Source organism: Haemaphysalis longicornis, unplaced genomic scaffold, assembly GCF_048455015.1.
Source record: "Haemaphysalis longicornis isolate Haplotype H1 unplaced genomic scaffold, Haemaphysalis longicornis Haplotype H1 scaffold_5, whole genome shotgun sequence".
NCBI classification, from domain to species: Eukaryota; Metazoa; Arthropoda; class Arachnida; order Ixodida; family Ixodidae; genus Haemaphysalis; species Haemaphysalis longicornis.
This window is the reverse complement of record NW_027526385.1, coordinates 119,407,514-119,424,354: the sequence shown is the minus strand read 5'-3', so window position 1 is coordinate 119,424,354 and position 16,841 is coordinate 119,407,514. Positions and strand designations below refer to the sequence as shown.

Genomic DNA, 16,841 nt, shown 5'->3' with positions numbered 1-16,841 from the left:
ATTGCCACCAGATTCAGTAGATCAGAAGTGCTTTGACTATATAAACATCTCGTTCAAGAATTCTGATAACTTCTGGCCGGGCGGCTGAATCGAGAGACAGACGGACAGACGGACAGACACATAGACCGAAATTCTCGCGTTTAGGTAGTTCAAGAAAGACTACCGTCTTCAATGCCGCCGAAGAAGTGAGAATATGTATCTGCCCTCCCAAGGTAGTAACAGGCGGCCAGTAATACGACTGCGAAAGATGACAAGGAAGCGTGAAAAGTACCTCTATGACACGTAGTCTTCCCCGACTAGACGGAATAAGCCGATAAAGCGCACTAGCCGATGAAACGCAAGGAATGAGCAGCTGCAGGTCTTCAACAGCTGAATATAGTCAAAACATTCTTAAACGCATATTTACAAGCACCTCAAGTGCGTGGCTATTACAGCATTAAAACTTGCTTTTGGTTTGGATCATTTGCTTGAACAGCTTTTTTAGTCGCATAAGAATGGCGGGTTTGCCTCAAGGGCTACTTTTACAGCGACCGAAGTTCCAGCACACCAAGGTAATCGATTACTACGGGTTTCTATAGAGAAAACAAGCAAAAAACAGTTTTTTCTATTTCTGTAGTCTCTGTTCGTGTACCACGAAGCAAAAGAAAGCGTCCCAGAAGTGAAATTGCACAGTTGTCGTTGTTTTGTGGGCTTGGAGGGGCGGGGCAAGACACAATGCCAAAAAGGACGTCGTGGAGGTGCTGGGTATCGATCCCAGTACCTCTCGCATGCTAAGCGAGCGCTCTACCATCTGAGCTACACCCCCGACAGGTAGAAGCAGCAGACATACGTGGTTTTATCGCTCCCGTTTTACCGTCATCCTTGTCTCCGAGTCAGAATGAATCCGGTTGTGCGCCTCACGAAGGTTGTGCAATGATACCCAAAGGACTTGGCGAAGTGCCGTCTTGTCGACACCGTTGTCGCCTCTTCGTGTCGGGGGTGTAGCTCAGATGGTAGAGCGCTCGCTTAGCATGCGAGAGGTACTGGGATCGATACCCAGCACCTCCACGACTTCTTTTTTTTGTTTAATGGCTTTCCACTGCGCACTTTTTCAACGGTTGCGTGCGCATTCGGGCAATTAAAGTCCGCATTTAGAAAACATTTTCTACCCTCGTTTCAACACTGATGGCAAATTTACAATTATCTGATGATTGTGCCATTTCTCGTGTTTTCCCCCTGGCGCACTGTACCCCTTCGTTCATTCACTTTGCCTTATTCCTTTCTTTTCCGCCCTTTTCCCCTGAAGTGTGCTACCCAAGAAGTTTTCTTCCATTCTTTTATTTTCCTGCATAAAAGTTTCTGATACCGCGGGAGATTCTGTTTTTTTATATATCTTGAGTACCATGCTTCAGAAGGCAGGTTACTCTTTTTGATGCATTTGATTGTGTAGAGCCCTCACTAATTGACCCCTGGGGTCTCTAAGTTGTTTCAAACAAATGAATAAATAGTTGCAGAGCAACTCTAAATTGGCACTCAAGGGCGCTGAGGCTGAAGACGACGAAGAGCTGATCACACTGGGTCAGCGGAACCACCCAACCAACCAGCCTGTTCTCTAACCACTATTTTGGCCTGTAATCTTGTGTATAGCATAAATATAGCGAATTTAGCCCCTTACCGAAATAAAATCACTTCGTCCCGCATACATGGGAAAGTTGAAGGCTGCTACTAGTAGCGGGGGCATGTGCCTTCAAATAAAAATTAATGCTAATACGTATTTACAAGTTTGTAAATGTAATGAGTGGTTGCTTGGAGAAAAAATTAAAAATAAAAGCTTTCAGGATAATTGTAATAGTTATTGTCTGTGCTTAATGAATGAGTACAAACAAACAACTGAACTACAGAGGGACGACATCCACTCTGCCCCCAATCCCACAAGGTAATTTTTAAACTAAAGAAGTGGGTCAAATCTATCCAGGACGTGATTCAACGTCACCAAACAAGACACCACTACCACTACCTTACTTTGTCAGACATTAGTTCAAACAAGTAGCTCGTTCATTTTTTACGGACATTGTTTACAGATGTGGGTTATCAGATCACGTTTCGGAAGCCTCGGTTGTCCCCTCTGCAATGAAAGTGCGAGTTTCGCTGTGTCTAGCTGTCATGCGTACTCCTACCTTCGCCTTCTCCCCGTTTTTTGCAACTGTACGTGCAGCATGAGCCACCAATGAAGTTAACACTACAGCGTGTGGCCGCAAGTGTGCTCAGTGGTGACAACGTCTTCTTCGATTTTCGGGGTTATTATTATTACAAGTTCGCTTCCATTACTAAGCAGGATACCCCCGCCGATGTATGAACAGTCTCCGACACGTGGAACCTATTTTCACTTGATCTCGTTTATTGCGCCGACGGAACAGCACGTGGAGGGGCGCGAAGCAAATAAGCACCAGCGTGGCGTCATACCGTGACAAGGAATAGAGGTGACGTTGCGGACTAAGCCGAGTGGCTCCTATGTTTGGCAGATATTTTGGCGCTAATTTTCGGAATCTGTATTTTAATATATGCATGCAAAAATAAGCATGTGGATTTGCAAAAAAACGTTTTATTCTTGAGAGAGTTATTATGTTCAGTAAGTCATAAAATTTAAATAAACACCAAACACCTACTCCGCATCCCCGCAACACTAATTAAGAAGTTTCTTCATTATTTCAACAGCCTGTTTCCCAAAAGGGTGTAGAGCTACAAATTAGGGTGTTGGAAACTAAGAAAAAGGGTGTAAGAAAAAGGGTGTAAGAAAAGACCGCCTACTGAGAAACAGGGTGTAAGAGACCTCAAACGTTCGAGGTATTTTATACCCGTGTAAACGAGTGGACAGAACATTTTCTACTTAGGGGGTTATGTTTTGTACCTCACGATGGTTAACACAATATAAATTGGCATAATTTGTTGCAAATTAAGCTGTTTAAGCTTGAACTATGCTCGGTTGCGTTTGCAGAAAAATACAGAAAAAGTCCTGCGCCCCCTTCAAAGAGTGCACCACCGCAGATAAGCCATTATAACAGTGAAGCCGGCTTTGGGGCCTGTTCGAATGTGATCACAGAAGGCGCAAGCGTATGCGCACCTCTTACTAGTATACCATTTCAAAGGTACTAGTCTTTTTGATATCCTAAAACGCAAAAAAAGTATGGCGCAGTTCGCACTAGTAGTGCAAGGCTGGAGAAATAGCACAGCTTGACCTAGCTTGTTTCCCCCTTGGATCCGCTGTCAGTGTAGGGGACACACTGGAACAGCACTGTAAAATACGGTTATACTTGGCCTCACCATTCACCACTTGTCCTAGCTTAGGAAGATCATCGCAAAGCCTAGCGAATGTAGAAAACGTAGCAACACCGGAAGAAACTGAGTCGACCTCCAGATCCACTGTTCTTTTATAGTAACGGAACACCTATATCACACCGTTTCAACACCCTACAGAAAGCGAAGCGTGTTGCACTTGGGCAACACCCTCGTCCCTACACAACTATAGTCTTTTTTTTAGGGTTCAAACTGAAGTTTCACGCGCCCAAGCTGAGCTTGGGGTATGAGGCACACCGTATATGGAAACGAGCGATCATTGCAGACGAACAATTTTTGTTTTGCTTTTGAACATTTCTTACGAGTAGAGAAGGCTATGAGGGGATGTCTTGTTCCTTACAGTGCAATTATACAGGTATGCGTGGCCCTATTCAATGAACAACTGAACACCTTTTCCACACCCTTTCAATGCCCTAAGAAAAACCAAGGGTGTTAATGTTGATCAACACCCTTTTTTCACACAAAAAGAATGTAGAGCTAGGAAAAGTGTGTTCAGTTTCAAGAAAAAGGGTGTAATGGCGTCCTACCATTCTTTTTCCATTTATGCTAAACCTTTTGTGGCCAAAAAGGGTGTAAAAAGCTGTAGTGTGTATTGTCCATACCGTGCGCGCCTATAATAGTGCCCCACGCCGCCAAAATTCATTTCCTTTGTAAACACGTGGAGCACCCATCAAAGCCTGGTCGCCTACCCATTGACGCATCCGAGCCGTCGAGTTTCCAGGCTCAGACGCGTGACGATCTGAGACTTCGCCCAGTAGCTTTGAGCAGTGCAACTATCGTAGACAGAACGTGTGGTGCCCTCTTACTATGTCTGACCCCTTGACTGGCTGTCAGCTCCCATCTGCTTCGGGCTTTCTCATGGCGGTAATCGCGGTCGTCAAAATGTTAACGGTTCCTCTCCTTCCATTTTCTAAATGAGCGAAAGTAAATCCTCCTTCAAGTGCTAGCATCGATTTTAACTACTTTGGGGTGACCGACGCATTTGTATAACCCCTCTCCGGGCCCGCTCGTCCGGTGAATACAATAGCGCGGCGAATAAAAAGAAGCTTCCGCGGTTTCTCCTGACGCCCCTCGCGTCCAAGGCAGCTCGGCGGGCGTGAAAACAAACACAACATAGGTAAACACGCTATACCCAACTAACGACATCTAGTTTCCGGGCAGTTATAATTGATTAAGTGAGGTGCCCAAACTTAACATCTGATGACTTGGCCAGAACAACAAACCCGCTACACTCATAATACCAACCACATGATCTTATCGCACTACCGACACACCCACCAGTGATGACCTTTCCCTCACGTTACAACCGCCAACAAAGAATCCCAGTCTGCGAGGTATCAAAGTTACACGTTAAACAATGGCGCCATCCCGCCCCACATCTCCCCTAGCCGTTTCTCCCATAACTTCTTTTAGTGCCACACCCCAGCCACTACCCCGTGGAATTCTTCTGCCCACTCGCCTCACCTACATCTGGCAGTGGGAATGCGAGCTAATTAGCTCGGGCCTGCAGTATTGATCCAGCGGGACACCCGAGCAGCGAAGGCAGGCGGCTAACGGGACTAAGGGGGCCTCCCATCTGTACTAAATTTCAAATTCAAATTTCAAATTCGAATTTATTCATTTATGTATTCACATGTCACGTTGCAAGGAGAGTGGTCAAAAAGTCAGCACAGGCGCTGGCTTGACGAGGACCCTACCCCGTGTACACACGTCGACGGCAGCGGAGCACTGTCGTTCTCTAATTACAAAGCAAGTGTCATATGTAAAAAAAAAAGAACAGAAACAAGTCGAACCTCAGTCGACCAACCAAGTGCGAAAAACGAAAAACAAAACGCATGAAAAAAACGAAAGAAAAAGGAAAAAGAAAAAAATGAACAGAACAATTTTTAAATGGTACAGTATACAATGCACAGTTCATAATAAACAAATATGCACCTCATTTTCATCCTAGAGAATTTCACAACTGGCGCCATGGTACAACATAAAAACAACCATGAATAAAAGTACAGATAGCACGTATGCACATTTAGCAGAAGAGTGCCAAATCAACATTGCATGGCTTCTACGAGTTAAGCGTTAGGTTTTCTGGCTGTATTTTACATAGGTATAGTCGGTATGAAGTTGTAAGGTAGCTGATATTGCACTCGTTGCTTTCCGTAGTTTGTCCTGGAGAGGGGGATAAGCACATGTGGGATGCGCCGGAGCGTTTATGTTATTGTGTTTTTTGTTAATTTAGCACTATCTTTCAAGAACCTACTACCAGTCCTCATTTCCTTTATGTAGTGTCGTAGAAGTATGTATGAATATAGGTGTTTGATTGGAATCATTTTTAGATCGCGGTATAGGTCTTTAGACGGCGAATCATGACAGCGGTTTGTTACATTTCGTTATACCTTGTTTTGCGATGCTTGTAGTTTGTTTAGATGGCTTTGCGCAGTCGTCTCCCAGACCAATAGAGCATAGGTTAGTTGACTGTAAGACAATGAGTTGTAAATAAGCAATTTCACATTTTGTGGAACAAAGTACCGGGCCTTGCCGGTAACCCCACACGACCTCGAAAGATTAGTTTTTACTTGATCAATATGCGGGTCCCAAAATAAATGCTCATTAAATGTTACACCCAGGGTTTTGACATTCGGAACAGAGGGTATTTTAGAGCCACCAAGGAATAAATTCACAGGGCCGCGCATTATTGTGTTTCTAGTTCTGAAAACAACTGATTTAATTTTAATGCGTTGATAGCTAGGGAGTTATCCTTACTCCATTCATGCAGTTTTCTGAGGTAGTATTCGCTGCACGTGTTAATTCTTCAGTGTTATTAGCAGTGAGGAAAAGGCTGATGTCATCCGCATATATTACAAATTTTGCATCAGTGTTGATTTTGATAATGTCGTTGACGTACAGAATAAATAGTAACGGTCCTAAAATGCTGCCCTGCGGAACCCCTGCACTGATAGAAAGAAAATTGGAATGGGCTTTGTTAATGACGACACACTGACTACGAAATTGCAAGTAACTTCTGACTAGATTTATGGCCGTCCTTCGGCTAACATATCGTTCAAGCTTGGTTATTGACGTCGCATGGTTAAGTCTGTCGAACGCTTTCGAAAAATTCACAAAATTCCAAAAGTTAGTAGCTTTGACTGAAAACCATCCAATATGGTTTCTTTTTGTTGAATTAGCGCATGTGTGGTAGACTTTCCTCGTCGAAATTCATACTGTGCGTCCGAAAAAATGAGAAAATTATCACAAAAGGAAGTAATTCTCGAAGATAATATTTTTTCTATGCCTTTAGAAAACGTTGGCAGCACTGATATGGGTCTATAGTTTGTAAAGTCGTTTTTGTCTCCACTTTCAAATACCGCGCTGACTTTCGCTACCTGAAGCTTTTTTGGAAAAACTCCAGAGGCGAAACAGATGTTGCATATATACGTTATAATGGGCGTTATTACATCCAGCACAAATTTAACCGGTCGTAGCTGAATGCCATCGACATCTATGCTGTTCGTGTTTCGGAGAGTTTGGTAGGCTACAAACAGGATGGAGGAGGAAACTTTTCATGCTATGCTCAGGAAGATAGTTGTTTGGTGTTTTGCTATTGCTTTGTTGTGTCAAGTTAATAAAGTGTTCGTTAAACTTGTTGGCAAGAGTAGTCTCTGGTACCACATCCCCATTCTTAATTATCTGTATGCCGTGCGGCACTGAGCGACCCAGCAAACTATTTATGTTTCCGTGTTTTGTCGGGACTAGACAATGTGGTTGGGGATAAAATATCACTTTGGTAGCGTTTCTTGCAATGGGCGATGGCTTTGTTTAGTTTGTTTCTACAATTTCTGAATCGTTTAAGATCGCCTGTATGTCTGCTTTTCATAAATTTTGCAAAAAGGGCGTTTTTTTTCTTGTATGATTTTGACGCATTCTTTGCTTACCCAAGGCCATTATTGCTTACCCAATCGATTAATACGAGCTTCTATACAGAAAGCAAGCAAAAAACTGCCTTTTTCTATTTCTGTAGTCGCTGTTTGTGTACCACGAAGCGAAAGAAAGCGTCGCAGAAGTGAAATTGCACAGTTTTCCTTGTTTTGTGGGCTTTGGGCGGGGCAAGACACAATGGCAAAAGGGACGTCGTGGAGGTGCTGGGTATCGATCCCAGTACCTCTCGCATGCTAAGCGAGCGCTCTACCATCTGAGCTACACCCCCGACGAAGACACCCAGCAGGCGTAGGTGTTTTTATCCCTCCCGTTTTACTGTCGTCCTTGTCTCCGAGTCAGAATGAATCCGGTTGTGCGGCTCAGAAAGGTTGTGCAATGATACCCAGGGGACTTGGCGAAGTGCCGTCTTGTCGACGCCGCCGTGGCATGTTCGTGTCGGGGGTGTAGCTCAGATGGTAGAGCGTTCGCTTAGCATCTGAGAGGTACTGGGACCGATACCCAGCACCTCCATAGTTGTTTTTTGTTTGTTATTTGCAGGGGAGGCTACTTTTGTATAGTATTTTCATTTTAATGGCGCGAGCGCAGTGATGACTGTCACCCGCTTCCTTAAATTAGGGTGCACTGCCAGAAGATATGGGGAGTCGACTCATGAGAGCCAACAAACCCCACCGAATCCACAGGGCACAGGTGACAAAGGGGGTGGCCGTCTGATGTGCGGCTTTCGCCGACCAGAGCGGCAAGAATGAGCAAGAGCCTTGAACGGAAAACAGCACAAAGACTTATATTTAGACAGGCAAGTCACAAACACAAGCACAAGGTAACGGATCGATAATTACAGACAACTTAGATGGAATTGAAATACAAGAAACAGTCCAATTAGACAAAGTGATACAAATAGGAGCGTTAACAAATGAAGATTTCGAATCGGAACAGTTAACTAAAAGAAAATGAACAGTTCGATGCATATGAGAGACAGAGTCCCAGCATATTCACCGACCGGGCCGGACAATGCACCGCTGTCGGAGGCGAGTCGGCTACCTGGGAAGCGTGGCTTCGCTGTAGGCCAGGCCGTCCGAGACGATCACGGTCATTCGAGGCCCGGGAGCACGTTGGAGTCCTCCAGGGCGCGGGTCGCCGATGGTGTGATGTACAAACTGGCAGGTGCAGTTGTCAATCACGACGTCCAAACGTAGCTGGTGGGTTTAGGTGCGGCTTCTCTTTTTATAGGCGCGCCGGCGCGCCGGCGCGGAGAGGGAGAGCACAACACACCACGCGCCCGCCGCCGTCAGCGAATAACTTCACTCTTCTCCCTTCTAGAATCTTCGACGCTCTTTAGAGCTGGCAAGGCCACGCGCACCTCCTCGAAAGTACTGGAAGCTTCGACGAAACTGGAGCGACGGAGGTTTTATTTTTGTTGTTTTCTCGCCGGCGAGCCGGCGGGTGATCGCGTTACTGTCGCTTCGTTCCAGAAAGTTCCAGCCCTTTCTCGGGCCGAATAGAACCCAACTGGATGAATCGGACGACTGAAGAAGAGTTAGGCGCTGTACAATAAAATGAAAAATTTATAAGGTACTTTTAGACGTCGTACGCTCGAGTTTGTGACACAGCCCCCCAGTTTCAGAATATTATGCAATAATATTCCCAAAACTCACAAAGTCGTGCGTACGCGTCGTTCACACTTAGTGAACCAAAGAGGCTGTGCTTACTAACACAGAATCGAGTACAGCCCAATGTTCATAAGAATAATGACAGGCACATAATTCGCGTACAGATTAGCGGTTTGGCGCAGATTTCTCAACAAATACACATCTTAGGGACAACTCATAAGTTTGAGCACAATAAAGTTCTAGCATTCGAATTAAGCCAGTTCCCATAATAAATGTCTGGCCAGTAGTCATTACAAGTGCGAAACTCATGAAAATACAGCGTGCGCTCCAGTGCGAAGGTATCGTAGGCTCAAATACAAGGAGTGTACCTCAGTACTCAGAAATACATACAATGCACTGGTACAATAAAACTCAAAAGAAACATAACTAATATGTTGTTCACAAACAATAACATGCAACCGCAAAGTTCACGTATGTTACCACTAGTAACGCCAACAATACACGGCAAATGTACTGTGCAATAGGTAATACGAGCGTTCACACAAGAAGCAACTAGTGCGTGAATATACACTGTACAGCCAGAGTGACAAAATAAGTACAACGTTCGCGTACAGTACGACAGAGAAACAATGAATACAAGGTTCAAGTATACAGTACTCGACGTGAAAATACAACTCTGTCTTAAACACTTCCACTCATATCCCACGTGCATACCTAAATTTGCATTCTTTATGCTTAGCCCGTGTCTATCGGGCGCTTGCGTAACTGCGCCTGCGGAATTCTTCTCTTCGGAAAAGTTCCGTTACAAATGTCGCGCGGAGCGACAAACTCTTTGTCGTCCGCCATGATACCGGACCTGCGACAATGCTTCAGTGCCTGGGCCTTCGTCTGGTGAACGTCGAAGCGCCTAGCGACTTGGCCTTCCCTCGCCTTTCCTCGTGTAGTAACTGACCGGTGCTTCTTGACACCTGCCCACTGTCTGCAATGCCGGCGCACACGTTTGCTCCTAAGCCTGCGCCCAAACCTGCACTCTTTCTTTCGGCGGCCCGGCTGGTTGCCGAATTTGTGAAGGCCGGTTTTCAAACGTTTGTTCTTTCCACGACCTTCGGCACTTATTTTCCCTCTGTGCGGCTCCATCGCAGTGGCCGCAGACTTTGGGCGCCGGAAATGTGCCAGCTTCGCTTTTGCCGGTGCTCGCGTTACGACGAGCACGGCATCGCCTCTCTCCGAGGCATCGAATCGGGGTTCTTCTTTCGAAACAGCGGGTGGTTTCTCTCCCACCGCTGAAGTCACAGAATCGTCGCCTACGCTTATGTACGGCGCGTTCCCTCCGCGGAGTGCGGCTCCGCTTCGCACGGGGGTTTCAAACTTGACCTTAGAGTCAGTCTCTTTACTCCTCGAGCTGTCAGTTTCGAAAGCGACGCTAGTCTGCTCAGCGAATTCGCAGTCTCGAGCTGAGTCTTCCTGCACATCGAGCGTGCAACTACCCGTGTCTTTCGGAAAGACAACGGTTTCCTCCGGCACTCTCCCCGCAATATCGGGTACCCCTTCGTCTAGAGGGTTCGGCCCCGACGTCGTGATGGCATCCACACCCGGGATGTTATCTCCATCCTCAAGCTCCGCATCACCTGTAGGATCATCGTCCTTCCAGGTCTGAAGTGGTGCGCTTTCGCACAATTCTGGAGGCGTTTCCTCCTTGCTGATTGCGGATACTTCCACCACTTCACCTTCGGAGCTATCCTGGCATTCTTTTGCCTTCTCACGGTTAGTACTTTGGCCACTATTCTCATCTCTAGAATTTTCATCATTGAGTTCATCTTTCCGATGGAACTCATTTCGCACAATCTCTGTGCTCCTATTCATGTCTTGAGACACGGCAGCCACAGCTGCCTCTCCAGCCGACTTATCGGGGTGTGGCTCTTCAATACGTGGCTCTTCCACCTCAACGGGTGGCGGTTCTTCTGGGGCAGTTAAAGTTATCGGGTCGTCGGGATCTCTGACTCCATCGATGTTGCCGAGGATGAGGTCATACATGGACCTCTCCATGCAAAGGGCGGTTACGCTTCCCGTGTAGTAGGGAGTCTCCACCTCGATCTGAGCTACCGGCAACTCTCGCATTGAGCCATCCATGAAGTACACTGGGTTTGTTTCTCCAGTGAACTCCTGTTCTCGGACTAAGTCCGTTCGCACAATAACTGTGCTGGTGCCGGTGGAGCGCAAAACACTAATGGGTTTGCCTGACAATTTTCCCTTAGCCAACGGCACTCTCTTCGACCCGACTGCCGTAATGGCACCCAAGACGTGAATTTTCGTGCCCCTTTTACGCTCCTCAGAGCTATCAGTAACATCGTACTGTCTGGATGCCCTGGGAGGTGCGCATTTGCGCAAATCCTGGCGCCTTTCATCGTTGCTGCTCCTGCATGTCACAGCCTTATGTCCAGCCCGCCCGCACTTAAAATATCTGGAAGCACTATTTCTCTTAAAATTGCTCCAGCAGTACTTGGCAATGTGCCCAAACTTGTTACAAGAGTAACATTTCAGCGGGGGTTTTCGGCTGGTCCTCCTTCGGTCCACTGCCGCGTTTCCGAAATTTACCTTAACCTTTTCAAGGTTGGTACTGAGACACAGGCGCCTATTCTCTAATCTCATGCTCCGATCTGCTGATGTGCAGTCGAGCTTCAAACGTTGGACATCAAAATTTGCTCCTGTTAGCTCCTCTTTGCTTGCTTTCTCCTCTCGCTCCAACCGAAGTTGTCTCCGAAATTCTTTCTCTCTTTTCCTCTCAGCTTCTGTTCGTGCTGCCTGTCTTGCTCTCTTAACTTTCTCGTTTTCTTCTTTTTCTTTCTGCGCAACCCACTTCCGCAGTTCGGCCCCTGAGAGGCCCAGCTTGTAGCCCAATGCTACAATTTTCTCTAAATAAATGATTGCAAATGTATCGCAATCTAGCCACAATACTCTAGCCTCTAGCTAGGTATGTCTACACAGAGAAAGTTTACAAGAGCACCAACTTATGAAGGCAGTAGCAACCTATGCCAAAAAAGTTCCAGGCTCTTTCTCCTCCTCACCGCTCACATCAGACGTCCTGTCGCGGACGCCAGAAATTGTCACCCGTTTCCTTCAATTAGGGTGCACTGCCAGAAGATATGGGGAGTCGACTCATGAGAGCCAACAAACCCCACCGAATCCACAGGGCACAGGTGACAAAGGGGGTGGCCGTCTGATGTGCGGCTTTCGCCGACCAGAGCGGCAAGAATGAGCAAGAGCCTTGAACGGAAAACAGCACAAAGACTTATATTTAGACAGGCAAGTCACAAACACAAGCACAAGGTAACGGATCGATAATTACAGACAACTTAGATGGAATTGAAATACAAGAAACAGTCCAATTAGACAAAGTGATACAAATAGGAGCGTTAACAAATGAAGATTTCGAATCGGAACAGTTAACTAAAAGAAAATGAACAGTTCGATGCATATGAGAGACAGAGTCCCAGCATATTCACCGACCGGGCCGGACAATGCACCGCTGTCGGAGGCGAGTCGGCTACCTGGGAAGCGTGGCTTCGCTGTAGGCCAGGCCGTCCGAGACGATCACGGTCATTCGAGGCCCGGGAGCACGTTGGAGTCCTCCAGGGCGCGGGTCGCCGATGGTGTGATGTACAAACTGGCAGGGGCAGTTGTCAATCACGACGTCCAAACGTAGCTGGTGGGTTTAGGTGCGGCTTCTCTTTTTATAGGCGCGCCGGCGCGCCGGCGCGGAGAGGGAGAGCACAACACACCACGCGCCCGCCGCCGTCAGCGAATAACTTCACTCTTCTCCCTTCTAGAATCTTCGACGCTCTTTAGAGCTGGCAAGGCCACGCGCACCTCCTCGAAAGTACTGGAAGCTTCGACGAAACTGGAGCGACGGAGGTTTTATTTTTGTTGTTTTCTCGCCGGCGAGCCGGCGGGTGATCGCGTTACTGTCGCTTCGTTCCAGAAAGTTCCAGCCCTTTCTCGGGCCGAATAGAACCCAACTGGATGAATCGGACGACTGAAGAAGAGTTAGGCGCTGTACAATAAAATGAAAAATTTATAAGGTACTTTTAGACGTCGTACGCTCGAGTTTGTGACAATGACCATATAGCGTAACGAACCTATTTGTGGTGATTTTACTGTCCCGTTTGCTAAAATATCAATGCTATGTGTGTGATTTGCTCAAAAACAGTTACCATGCAGGTCTCTATGGCCATCTACATAGAGCAACCTTAATACAAGTCAGAAAGAAAAAAATTCCCCGCATTTCCCCGAGGGGAAGAATGTGAAAGTGCGAATGCACGAGTTGAATTGGCGCGGTTCGGTAATGTTCGCGAAAGAGAGATCACACACACGCACACAACTACAAAGAAAGAAAGATGCATTTATTCACAGACACCTATTTGTGTTGTCGTTGTACTTGATTGCTAGAGCGGATCTCAGCTTTGAAATTTCGTGTCAGTACTCCTTTAAGCAGGTGCATTAGCCCTTCTCACGCCCGATTCTTGGCCAATCCCCCACGTGGGTATGTGCCATGTCAGCGGCCAGGCAGCGCGCGCCCATCTCCCCCCGTTGCCAAGGAAGACGAGGAGATTCCTGGCCAATCCCCCACGTGGGTATGTGCTATGTTAGCGGCCAGGCTGCGCGCGCCCATCTCCACGTGCGCGGACATCGCCGGTGGACGCAGGTTCAGGGTCGCTTAAGAAGTGCATTGCACTTAAAAGTGGGTTAGAATAATTCATCACCGTTTTGAGGATTTTTCTGTCCATAGCACACATCCTAAGCTACCAAATTTGACTGGCCCAACCATGGGTCATTAGGCGACAGCCAATTATGCCGCCCTTTAGTGGCGCTAAGTGGAAGGATGAAATACACCGCTACCTGGGCGTAAATATGGCCCTAGAGGGATGCAGCCAGGTGGCGACCTAGGCTAACGGCCGCGGAGGCCAAGTTGCAACCTTGGAGAACGCGTCGCATCGGCTTGGTCACCAGGCTCACTTCTTCAACGTCGTAGTCTACCCGGATACCGTATACTGGGCGCGGGTCACCTCCATCGACACTAAAGCGTGAACAAGTTGCATCGGCAGTGGGTGGTCTTCGTCTGGCGCTCCTCGTACGAGCATGTATGAGGCGCACAAATCTCTTTTCGAGTCTAGAGGCCGGGGGCCTGAGCCTTGTCCACGTGAAGATTAAACTTACAGTCCAGAGTTTTATTTCATTCCGAGACCAGAGCGACCCTTTTCTACGTGGAGCGCTCCAGTCCATCGGCCTTGCCCACATAGCAGAGTGGCTGGTCACAACTGTTCAACTGCACCACGATGCTCGACCGCCCCTTTCTATAGAAAAATCGCTGGCACTATCACCCTAATTGAACAGCAGTTCTCGTGGGACTATCTTCTAACGGTTAAGCCCCGTCGGCTACACTGCGACCTTATAGGACAGCTCCTTCCCCCACCCCTCTACAGACAACCACCATTCGAGGCAGCTAAGCGAGGCTGTTCTGCCAGAGCGCCCAGCCGAAATTCGTTGCACGGGGCGACGCGCGGACTGCGGGGCTGATTCACGCCTCGGCCAAACAAGAGCAAACCACCCGCGGCCGACAGGCCCAAACTTGCATCGCCGCAGAGTCGCCTCTCCTTTCCCCGTCGTGGCGGCTCGGCCGAATCACGCATCGGGCGAACGGCCGGCGGGATTCACACGACGGAGAAACCCTCTCATGGAGGGGGACGGATATGTGACGTCAACAGCACGTGGCCGGATTATCCGGCCTGGTGGTGCATCCACACGTGCGGAGCGACGCGGAGTGACTAGCAGACGACAGCGCCGAGGAATAGGTTCCATTCCCCGCCGAGGGCCACCACCGTCGAGCGAAAACATGCGGAGGCATTTTCTTTCGCGGAGCCACCGCGGGCTATCCCCACCGAGGGGCGGAGCCTAAAACCGGTCACGTGAGCGGGTCCCGCGGGCCAAAAAGAGAGAGTTTCTCCGTCGTGAGAATCCCGCTTGACAGACATGCCTCTACATGCCTGGAGACGGCTCCGTGGCGATGGCGATGGCGTCGCCTTCCCTTTCCCCGTCGGGGAGACTTGGCTGACGCAACCACTTCGCCTCCATTCGTCGGATTTCAAACTTAGGCCAGTGAGAGTCCTGATTGGAGTGATTCAAACTTCTAGGGGCTGCAACGAACTCCCGGGGGGTGTAAACCCCGCCCGGAAGCGCAACGAGCACGGCACTTTTCGGAGACACCGAGTGGTGAGGTGCTGTCGCCTTCATGCGAGCCATGTAATGCCTTTGTTGCCATTTTACACACTGTATATAAATGTTGCTTCAACTTTTTGTCGGCTCCAGAACTTCATCGCTATGCTCTGCGTCGCGTCGATAAGAGACGGAGCCAGGCAGCGTCGCTACACCGGTCTGCGCTCGGATGGCTGATTCCCAAAAGGGGTGACAGTGCTTGGAAGGCCAGTCCCAACGGTGGTGACAGCTTCGGGATGCAAGTCACAAGAGGGGGTACTAAAACGGATTATGTGCCTGGCGATTCCGACTGGGTCGAAAAACATTTTATGCCGTTTCCACTTTCAGGTGCTACCGGTGGGATCAAGGCAGGAAGAACGTGGCTTCTTTCTGCCTTGCGGTGTGGGCTGCTTCTTGCGCGGTAGGCTGGAGGCGGCGGAGCACGTGTTCCTAGGATGCAACACCGCGCGTTGTGTCTGGGATGAGGTACAGCGTTTGCTAGGCGTTCACTGGGACATTGACTGGTCGGGTCTCCGCTACCTGGACGTTCCGACAGAGCAGTGGAAGAACTGCGAATGCGCCATGACACTCGGCCTACACTCGCTATGGCGTGCACGTGTGGATGCGGTGGAGTGTGCTCCCTCCCCCAAGACGACGTGGAGGCATTTCGCCCAGAAGATGGAGTGGACGGTGAGTGCGCTCAGGGCACCCGAATCGAACACTGAAGTGGGCCAGGCCCTTGCGCGTTGCTTGCGGGCGATGGTAGCCTTTAAAACAAAGGAGACGGAACGTTTTAAGCATAGGTCGGCGTACTCACTCGTGAGTACACTCATTTGTACTCATTTGTACTCAAACTCACGAGTGAGTACGATGATGAGTGATCACACACCCAGAAAAAAATAGTGAGTACGATGACGAGTGAGTATAGGGGTAAGTCTACTACTCGTGAGTACAGTACTCATGAGTACACTACTCATGAGTATGAGTACTCATGAGTACAGTATTCATGAGTATGAGTACTCACGAGTTTGAGTACTAATGAGTATGAGTACTCATGAGTACACATCACTCATGAGTACACAGCACTCATGAGTACAATACTCATGAATACTGTTTTTGCGAGTGCTTGCACTCTTGAGTATATGCACTCCTGAGTACAGTAGTGCAAACAGTAGTGCAAACAAGAAAACGGACGACAAAAGGTGCCACCCGAAGACACGCAGAAAAACGCAGTTTACGGCCACGGCTGCACCGACAACCCCCGAGCTCCCCTGAGCCCGACCCGGCCTGAGAACAAGAGGAGACACCAGACGCAACGCGAGTGCTTACGTTCCGTTTTGCTTTATCACATGTACTTGCCTTCGCGCAGTAAGTCGCCCAACGACAGTGCACCGCGTCAGACGTTTTCTTCTTCTGTCCTGATTTATATGTAACCTGTGTTTTTCTAATCAATTAAACAATTTATTTTTTCTACTTAGTCTTTCATTCGAGCTACGACCTAGCTAACAGTGCAGATAAGTTGATTATTCGTGAGTAATACAAATTGAGTACTCATGAGTACAGATTGAGTACTCATGAGTGCAGAATGAGTAGTACTCATGAGTGCAGAATGAGTAGTACTCATGAGTGAAAAATGAGTAGTACTCATGAGTACAGATTGAGTACTCATGAGTACAGAGTGAGTACTCATGAGTACAGATTCAGTACTCATGAGTACAG

At 48.1% G+C, this 16,841-nt stretch overlaps 3 non-coding genes across 3 annotated transcripts; 1 reads left to right on the top strand and 2 right to left on the bottom strand.

Annotated features, from left to right (window-relative positions):
* Window positions 1-732: 732 nt before the first annotated feature.
* Trnaa-agc (transfer RNA alanine (anticodon AGC)) lies at window positions 733-805 on the bottom strand. Its single transcript has one exon. It is a non-coding gene; the product is annotated as a tRNA-Ala (tRNA).
* A 169-nt stretch (window positions 806-974) lies between these two features.
* Window positions 975-1,047, top strand: Trnaa-agc (transfer RNA alanine (anticodon AGC)). The gene has a single exon. It is a non-coding gene; the product is annotated as a tRNA-Ala (tRNA).
* A 6,414-nt stretch (window positions 1,048-7,461) lies between these two features.
* Trnaa-agc (transfer RNA alanine (anticodon AGC)) lies at window positions 7,462-7,534 on the bottom strand. The gene has a single exon. It is a non-coding gene; the product is annotated as a tRNA-Ala (tRNA).
* Window positions 7,535-16,841: the final 9,307 nt, after the last annotated feature.